This window comes from Salvelinus fontinalis, chromosome 27 (assembly GCF_029448725.1).
Source record: "Salvelinus fontinalis isolate EN_2023a chromosome 27, ASM2944872v1, whole genome shotgun sequence".
Taxonomy (NCBI): Eukaryota; Metazoa; Chordata; class Actinopteri; order Salmoniformes; family Salmonidae; genus Salvelinus; species Salvelinus fontinalis.
Window position 1 is genome coordinate 12,059,803 of NC_074691.1, and position 9,932 is coordinate 12,069,734.

The 9,932-nt window shown below is 45.2% G+C and overlaps 1 long non-coding RNA gene across 1 annotated transcript; it reads right to left on the bottom strand.

Moving 5' to 3' along the window:
* Nucleotides 1-341: 341 nt before the first annotated feature.
* LOC129825054 (uncharacterized) lies at nucleotides 342-6,103 on the bottom strand. The gene is made up of 3 exons (XR_008754819.1): nucleotides 5,744-6,103; nucleotides 4,688-4,813; nucleotides 342-2,409 (listed from the first exon to the last, which is right to left on the bottom strand). It is a non-coding gene; the product is annotated as an uncharacterized LOC129825054 (long non-coding RNA).
* Nucleotides 6,104-9,932: the final 3,829 nt, after the last annotated feature.

Below are 9,932 nucleotides of genomic sequence, written 5' to 3' on the forward strand. Positions count from 1 at the left end.
GGATACGCACGCACGCACACACACACACACACACACACACACACACACACACACTGGAGGGACTCCCGTGGTAAATGTGTAAAACCAATTATCAGCTGAGAGTGAGGAAGTCATCAGCCACACATAAAATGACCTGACCACTGTGAAATCGCGGCCCCGGCGTGCAGGATACAGCAGTTGTCTGGCAAAAAGATACACTTTGCCCTGTGGCTTCAGCCAATGAAACTACCTTCCCAATAGTATTCTAGTCTACTACTGTGGTTCACGGGAGGAAACGAACCAAGAAAGCAGTAGGAGTAACAGATACTGCCCCTCCCCCCAAAAAAACACACACACGTGCATACTTCGCTGACACTTTGTTTAATCTTCAGAAAGTCAAAAATAACCAAGACTGTTAGTGCAGAATATATTAGCTAACTTTTGTTATAGAGGTATAACACAGGCATCCTAGTGAAAACACTGTCTGTGTTCAGGGTCTCCAGACAATCGCCTGACTTCTCCCCTCCAGCGCCCAGTCCCAGCCCTAGACAGACCATCTCTCCTTGGGGTGGGTCTGGGCCCTCTTGACCTGGCCCTGAGGAGCCACAAGGCTGTCCAGGAAGGAGCTCTCAGCCAGACGATATCAGGGCAAGACCTGCTAGAGCCACAACACTGATACAGCTGGTCACTGGCTCCTGATAAACAATGCTAAATATTGTTGTTATGGGCTGTGTCCCCAATGTTATATCACTGTCTTTTCTTCCACTTTGAAGGATGTCTATGAAATTACAATAAGCTAGTGTTCACACACTGGCGAGTGCTGCAGGTTTGTGATGAGTGATAAGGATGGAAACTATGGGCATTGATGTGTCAAAAATAAAAAAAAGTTTTATTGTCAAATTCACCAGATAGGTGCAGTGAAATGTGATGTTTTACAGGTTCAGCCATAGTAGTACGGCACCCTGGAGCAAAGTAGGGTTAAGTGCCTTGCTCAAGGGCACATCGACAGATTTTTCACCTTGTCGGCTTGGGTATTCCAACCAGCGACCTTTCAGTTACTGGCCCAACGCTCAAAGAAGTCTGAAAATTCGAACCAAAAACATAAAACCTTGTATTGACTGCAAACAGACCTGAATACTTTCAGTTGTCTTTTGCAAATGTTTTATGAAACATAAAACAAGAATATGATAAATATCATAAGAAGCAATAACAGTTTCCGTATGACAGCAAAAATTTTAGAAGTCTAGCTGCATCATGGGAATGGCCATCTATTTCAGGCCAGACTTGAGATGAACGTTATTCTAATTCAAGACTAGTTTTTCACGGTCCCCCATCACTTTGGGAAGACACTACAGCTCTACACCTTATAAATCTGCTTTGGGATTGGTGTTCCGTCCATGGGACGGTTGAGCTAACATAGGCTAAAGCAATTAGCATGAGGTTGTAAGTAACAAGAACATTTCCCAGGACATAGACATATCTGATATCTTAAATTATTGTTAATCTAACTGCACTGTCCAATTTACAGTAGCTATTAGAGTGAAAGAATACCATGCTATTGTTTGAGGAGAGTGCACAAATTTGAACATGAAAAGTTGTTAATAAACACATTAGGCACATTTGGGCAGTTTTGATTCAAGATTTTGAACAGAAATGCAATGGTTCATTGGATAGTCTAAAACTTTGCACATACACTGCTGCCATCTAGTGGCCAACATCTAAATTGCACCGGGGCTGGAATAATACATTATGGCCTTTCTCTTGCATTTCAAAGATGATGGTACAAAAAAAAAGAAAGGTTAGTTTTCTCTTTGTATTATCTTCTACCAGATCTATTGTGTTATATTCTCCTACATTCCTTTCACATTTCCACAAACTTCAAAGTGTTTCCTTTCAAATGGTACCAATAATATGCATATCCTTGCTTCAGGGCCTGAGCTACAGGCAGTTAGATTTGGGTATATCATTTTAGGTGAAAATTGAACAAAAAGGGGTGGATCCTTATTATCAGAGATAAGAGCTGAAGAACATTACTACCATACATGCTTGACCCCTGCCCCTCCTCTCTGGTTCTCTGTTCCCTGGCAGCCCAGTCCAATCTACCCCAACCACCGTGGCTAATCTCTGGGAGAATGTGACAACAGAGGGGTCAGCTCCCTTATCGGGGTGCGTGGGGGTGGCCGGGTGCTCGCAGGCCCCGATCACCCACACGTCCAGCGGCTCTTCACACACTCAGCGCGGGAAACACTGGGAGGGGCAGCTGTGGCTGTAGAGGCCCAGGCCTGGAAAATACCTGTCATCAACGGGCCTGTGAATCACCCAGAAGAATCTAAGGCTGTTCACACTGACCACCACAGAGAGACGCAGGGAGAGGAAGAGGTGTCCATGACGTCTCCCAGATAGTCACTGCTCTTTCCCAATGGGGTAGACCTGGAAATGAAAGGAAAGAAAAACAATGATTTAAGGTTTTACTACTTTGACGTCAAGGCCATTTTTGAAAATTCAAAAGTCTTTAAAGTTGCTTTAAAAGAGGACTTGGTTCTGTTTTATCATTTAAAAGACCCTAACCCCAGAGCAACACTCACGCAATAATGGCTTGATTGTAGATAGCATGAATGATTTATCTGTTCATTTGTTCCTGTTGAACGTATTGACCAGCAATGCTTACCTCATAAAAGGATATGGGACCAGAAGATTAGTGGCCCCATGGAATAATCTATTTACATGATCTCAGTGAAACTTGGGCAGTGAATGGACCTGGAAGTGGCTGCCCATTGTTAGACTGGGCAACAGGATAAGCTGACAAATCTATGAGGCATAATGGCACACTCTATTCTTCTTATTGACTAAACATCTGTGGAGGGTTAACTGGTAGAGAGAAGTCCATGGGACCCAAGCTGGCTGCCCAGAGGTGTGCTGCAGCCCTGTGTACCTCCGGCGCCAAGCCAATGGCCGTCGCTGCCATTGTTCGTAACCACGCTCTTTGTTTTCCTGTCGTGGATCTGGTTGCTGGTCTTGGTTCAGGTCCACTGATGAAGACGGAGCCACTGCCCCTCCTCTCTCCCAGACTGTAACCTGACCGGGCCTGATTGCCAAGGGGACAGAGTAAATAACGGGCGGTGACAGAGCGCTGGCACGCCACACAGAGGGGCCTCAGTGTGCTCCGAGTCCAGGCCAGGCTCAAGCCAAGGCCTGTAGGGAACGGGCCGTGTAGGGTTAAGAGAAGGTCCTCTCTTCCCCGGCACTATGGGACCACTCTACTGGCCTGGCTGAGAAAAGACTACTGTAGAGGCTATCAGCACTCAGCTCTCACTTAGACAGATATTAGCACGATAATGATAATGTGATCTAATGTACCCACAAGTACAAAAGGGTAGTGTTCAGTTTTTTTGTGGCTATTTACCCTCAATTAAACCCTTTCCCTCAGAGATGAGAGTCCAGTAGGGTGGAATGGGGGGTTAGTCAAGGCTGTCATATCTACCCACTGCAGTTTGAGATGAATGACAATGGAGGGGAACGGAAGCCGACTCTTGACACGTTTCATGGCTTCTGCACTTCTCAGAACAAGACTGTTTATACTGGGCCCAGAGTGGATGCTTCCACACATTCATGACCTCATATCCTGCATCACATTCAGCTAGTTCTCCTTCACACTTCTTCTTTCTCACCTAGCCTCCTGTTGTGGCTCTGGTTTTGTCTCTGTTTGGAGGCTGTAGTCAAAATGGTTGGTATAATGGTAAAACTGGGCCCCTTCTTGGTTTCAAGCAAAGATCTGGTCCAAAAAGCAGATAATACGTTTTTTTCTCTCACAACTAGCCCCTTTGAGATGGAAATTAGGGCTGGTTTGGTGAGAGCCAGTAGTGTTGGCAGAGCAGGTGCCAGTAGCCACCACACACACACACCGCCCACACAGTCTGCGCATGGCTTTAATGTTTTAAGATCAGGGGCCCTTGACCAAAAGTACCATTTGAAGTAACACTGTAGAAAATAAGTGTTTGATGTATGAAACAACACTCCTCTCATCTGAAATGCCACTTTTATGTCCCAGCCTACTTATTTGTTCTCCCAATGGACTTTGGTGTTATTGCTGTTTCTCATTTTCTGTGCACAAAGCAAGAGAACCTACTTACTGGATCAGGCCCTGAAAAATTACAAAAGGAACCTCTTTTACATTGGCAATGTTGAGAAGTGTGGGAGAAAAATGTCTGAACATGGGGTTACATGTTGGTCATTTGATAATTGTTGTGTATTTCCTGTCCTACTTGTTCATGTCACACAGATCAGACACAGACCAAACGGATTGGTTTGTGCTACTGGAAGACAAACTGTGTGAGAAAGTACAATTGTAGAAGAAATGTTGGGGAATTTGTACTAAGATGAGATTTAACATGTGTGATCAGTTGACCTTTTCAATACTCAACTGCAAACCCAATATGAACAAATGAACACCCCTGAGTGTCAAATAACACTCCAGTAACACTACACTCAGTTTTGGGATTGTCACCATGATGTGTGTGTAGTGTGTCGTGTGTGTGTTTATTGTGTGTGCCAATCATGACCAAGACTAATATTTCCTGACCCTCAGCGGAGCTCTGAGAGAGAGGACAACGCTCCTGGGGAGAGGAGGGGTCATGAGTGAGTGCGACCCGGACGTGGTAGTGGGGCTCTAGGGTGGAGGTCACAACCCCGGGTCTTTGAAGTGGCTCACCTAGGTCTGCGCCGCACACTCTGACGCCTCTCCTCCCGCCTGTAACCGGGGACAACCTGCCACGCACCGCCACCCACAGGAAACATGGCCTCCCCAGGAGGTGGTCAGGGCAGGCGTCTCACAGACCTAACACGGACACACATAAACACATCCTCTGAGCTGTGACATTTTTATGTCACTGGGAATACTTGTGGGTTACTGGATATTATGCGCTCTGTAACCTTTTTTTATGACTCATTCTTCAAATTGCACTCAGGGTGCCCACGGAGCCTGCAGCTGATGTCAGACAATGGAGATGGGTAATAATGAAATAAGTAAGAGAACATCAGTTCAAGTTTGGTTATTGTTTTTATGGGACCAATATGCGGTATCACGTTTTAAGGTATGACCCAGATGCAGACAGTGTTGAAGAAACAAAAGTTTATTCTGATCTGTTTCACCTGTCTTTGTGCTTGCCTCCACCCCCCTCCAGGTGTTGCCCATCTTCCCCATTATCCCCTGTGTATTTATACCTGTGTTCTCTGTTTGTATGTCAGTTCGTTTTGTTCGTTCATACCTACCAGCATTTCCCCCTTGCTCCTGTCTGTGCTTTAGTGCCTGTTTTCTAGTTTCATGTTTTTAACATTCCTGCCTTCCCTGACCCTGACTGCCGTCCTGTACCTTTGCCCCACTACTCTGGATTACCGACCTCTGCCTGACCTGACCCTGGTAGGTATGAACGAACAAAATGAACTGACAACAGACAAACAGAGAACACAGGTTTAAGTACACAGGGGATAACGGGGAATATGGGTGACACCTGGAGGGGGGTGGAGACAAGCACAAAGACAGGTGAAACAGATCAGGGCGTGACATGCGGTCAGAGTTAATTTTGTATACAGGCACTAACATAAAGATAGCTTCACATGCTATACAGTCAGTTGTAAATCTGTTCTATAAATCTTCCTCTGCAAAAGAAATTTCAGATTGTAAATAATTCATTTCCAGTTAATAACCATTACACTGCGTTGAGGCAAATACTTTCAATTGACATTGCTAATTAACTTTTGATCAAACCTCTGTCTATCACCGTAGCGCTCTGAGAGAACAATGCCAGCCAGCTTCAGACATCACAGTGGGCCGTTGAGCCCCGGAGAGACGTGGTGCGGTCGGGAGGAAAGGCATGGAGCGGGGAGGTGGTGGTGGCAGCGGAGCGGTGTCCACGGCAGTAGGAAGGTTATCGTCGCAGGGCCGTTGGGAAAATAATAGCCCCGAGGTAGACCGCGGCAAACAGGAAGGGTGTGGACAGGATCCCAGTGCAGCTGCTGCACCGAGCGTCGTCTGTTCCCACAGTCTTTGATGTGCGGGCACACAGCGCTCTGTGCCATGAGATAAACACTCTGGGAGAGCTGGTTTGTTTGTGTTACACATAACTCCTTAATGAGATGTGCCCGGGCCAACCGCTGGGAGCCTGTGAGAACACCAGATGGGGGGAGAGAGGCGGGCGCGTGGGCGGCGGCAGGGCAGTGGGAAACCTGCGGGGATACCGTAGCCGACCTTGTGCTAATTGATCATTGACAAGGATGCCATTGATTGTTACACGCCATGGTATTTGGGTTTCTATACTGCCATTTCCCACCTGGATTCCTCTGTCACATTCCCTTGGTTGTCTGTGAATCTTTTGTAAAACTGTCTGTCCGTAGGGTGATACGAAAAGAAACATTCACTAGACAATATTATGGAAATAGCCCAGGCCTGCCGCCTATTCCCTTGCAGAAGTTATGCATTTTGTAGCCCACAGCTGAGCCTACATTATTCTCCTCACAGCTTGGTCCTCAAAAACTCTACAAGTCAAGGCTACACTGTGCCAAAAATACTTATTACAGGAATAATTATTACACATAATAATGATTTTTTACTTGTTTATTACCATATTAAATAGATAATATATATATATTGTGAAATGGAGGATTTAACCAAAGAATCATCCCAGAAGGGGACAGCAGGCCATGTTGGTGATTTCATGAGCATTTCTATTATTCATCCAGTAGTCATGCATTTCCTTTGATGTCCTTATGAGTTTTTCTGAACTACTGTCTAACACTTGAAGGAAAAGCCTCCTCTGTCTTCCAGTGAATGTTATTCCGCTCCTGTTTTAGGAGAGTGGTTGGAGAGAATCCCTTTCGTCCTTTCAGACACCCCATCAAGCATTAGACTCACCTTGGGAATTCTGAGTGCTGAGAAACTCTGTGGTATCAAATGGTAGAGACAGACATTCCTCTGTGGGCTAAATAAAGTCTGGGACACACTTTCTTAGAGTCAGAGGAGACTTTCAAGTAGCAACAGAGGTCCCAGCGTGTGTGTGTGTGTGTGTGTGTGTGTGTGTGTGTGTGTGTGTGTGTGTGTGTGTGTGTGTGTGTGTGTGTGTGTGTGTGTGTGTGTGTGTGTGTGTGTGTGTGTGTGTGTGTGTATATATATATATATATCCCATTACACTGTCATTGCCATGTATGGCATTGAACTGAACTCTGATTTGGATATTTCCAAAACATCACAGGTGCCATAAAAACCTCTGCTGTATCAGTGTATTTCAAACATAAAATGTTCCCAAACTGTGTTTAAGAGGGCATTGGCAGGGGTCAAAGGTTAATTGTAATGGGTGTAAACCTGTGTGTTCAATATGTGCTGAGCTGTGAAGCTTGTATGAGATACACAATTATTGTCACACACCGGATAGGTGCAGTCAACTGTGTTGTTTTACAGCAGGGGTGTCAAACTCATTTCCATGGAGGGCCTAGTGTCTGCAGGTTTTAGTTTTTTCCTTTAAATTAAGCTCTAGACAACCAGGAGTTGGAGTTCCTTACTAATTAGTGACATTAATTAATCAATCAAGTACAAGGGAGGAGCAAAACCTGCAGACACTTGACCCTCCGTGGAATGAGTTTGACACCTGTGTTTTACAGGGTCAGCCATAGTAGTATGGCGCCCCTGGAGCAAATTAGGGTGAAGTGCCTTGCTCAAGGCCACATCGACAGATGTTTCACATTGTCGGTTACTGGCCCAGTGCTCTAACCGCCAGGCTACCTGCCACCCTGAGAGAGGGGAGAAAGGGTAGAGCCGGGAGCATTGAGGGTGGTCAGTCAGATGCCTGGGTCAATCCCTCATCCGTCACCTTGTACCTCCGTTCCAGGCTGACAGCCTTCTGAAGGCCCCGCCGTGCCGCCCTTGTAGTCACATGTGATTGGGGCCCTTGGGGACCGGCTGTTAATAGTCTGGAGGCCAGTGTCAGGGCCAGTACTAATGGAAGCCTGGTCAGCACTGTAACGAGCTGTGTTCCTCCTCACCTAAACTGAAAGGTCAAATGTTCATACCACTCTATGAGCTGGCATTTACCCATCTGTCTACACCTGAACCGACTGCTGCTCCATGAACATCACCCCACCACACGCCCCCGAACCCATCCTGATTTTAGACTTGTATTCTCATGCCCTTTCTGTCTTTTTCTAAAAATCAAATCAAATTTTATTTGTCACATACACATGGTTAGGATGTTAATGCGAGTGTAGCGAAATGCTTGTGCTTCTAGTTCCGACAATGCAGTAATAACCAACAAGTAATCTAACCTAACAATTGGGAACGCGAAGCGAGGCGGCCATCTCTGTCGGCGCCGGAAGTATATCACTGTCTGACAGAACTTTGGTGGCCTAAATCTCTTATTGTATCTAATTTTAAAGGTAGAAATGAAGTCTGCATTTCTGAAGTCTGTGTTTCTTTCTTTGTCCTTGCTTCAAAACAACTTTACGGTTGATTTGGCTTAAGTTGCTGAATGTGAAGAGGTTTTTGCTTGTGACCCTTTTTGTGGTCTACAAAATAGACAACGTCTTCTGTGAGTCATTGTTCTGATCTATTTATAAAGCGAGAAGGGAGAGAGTGGTGAGAGACAAACAACAACTGTGGTCCCTAAGGTACAGCTGTGACCAACCTTTCAAAAGACTTCTCAAGAGATGCTACATTACCCTGTAATCAAGCTTTGGCACTACTGGGAATAATGTAACATTAACATTTGTTTTGACTATCCATCACAATACAGCAATAGTAAGAACTCTAATGGTTTTGTTTGCACTTGGTTCAACAAGGTGCCCATCATTTGAAAGACGTAATATACGAAGATATGTAAGGCAATAGAAACATTGATGAAGGCTATGGGGATTTCATGTTTTCTCATTCTGTGAGACACTGCTTTGAGTATAACAACTATGTGGTTATACAGGATATAGTTATACCTTAGGGCCAATACAGCAGACAGTCACAAAGCAAGACTGTTTTCTCTTGTCTCTGATTTGTTATTATAATGAAATCAGAATTATTCATTACAAATTACCATTGGAATGAAGCTTTTGGCTCGCTTCTCTGCATCTAAATATTTAAATCCACCGTGTAAACCTTTATGGTTTAAGTCTTTCAACGGTCGGTGATGGTCAATGATAGAAGTGTGTAATTTTTTCACGTTTAATGAAGAAAAGGTTGATTACTGCAGTTCATGTGACTGCATCACTGTCTTTCAGGCACGTACAAAACATCAGCCTACTTAGTGAACCAGGAGAGGATGGGCACAATAGGCTGAGCTCGTCAGCACAGCTCCTGATTATGCAAAGTGAACCAGCTACTTACACGACTCCCCCCTTTATTAGTGCGACCTTTGTCAGAGCACGTATTGTGGCCGCCTAACCCCACACGTTCCAGAGATGGCATCGGAGGGGCGCAGGGTGCGGAATATGAGCTTCAGCACATTCCCCAGAAGAGACAGGGGTGTGGGAAAGACCTTGACGGCTGTGCCCCTCCCTGGATCAGCTGACATCACCCTCCTCTTTGCCATGTTTAATTACTGAATTACTGATACAGTTTCCATTGATACAGGGTCAAGATTTTGGGAAAGTCCCCAAGACAAGAGTTCAGAACGTGACCAGAGCACAGCTCAGACTCTGGGCTGCTATTGCTGTTAGATTGCTCTGATTGTGCTCTTTCTAATTTATGCTGCAGAGCAAATAGAAAAGCCTTTGTAGCTCGGAGCCGTGTTTCAAAATCAGGTCCCACAAAACGGGACCACCGTGCAAAGTGAGACATTACTGCAGGGTCTTTTGAAATGGGTCTTATGAAGTGGTTGAAAAGGCTTGATTAACTTCTCCCCCTTGTTTCATTTCTAGTTTCTCCTTTCGTTGGCTCACAATGGCAGAATTAGTGGTAGCGTTTGCCTAGTATTCATGAA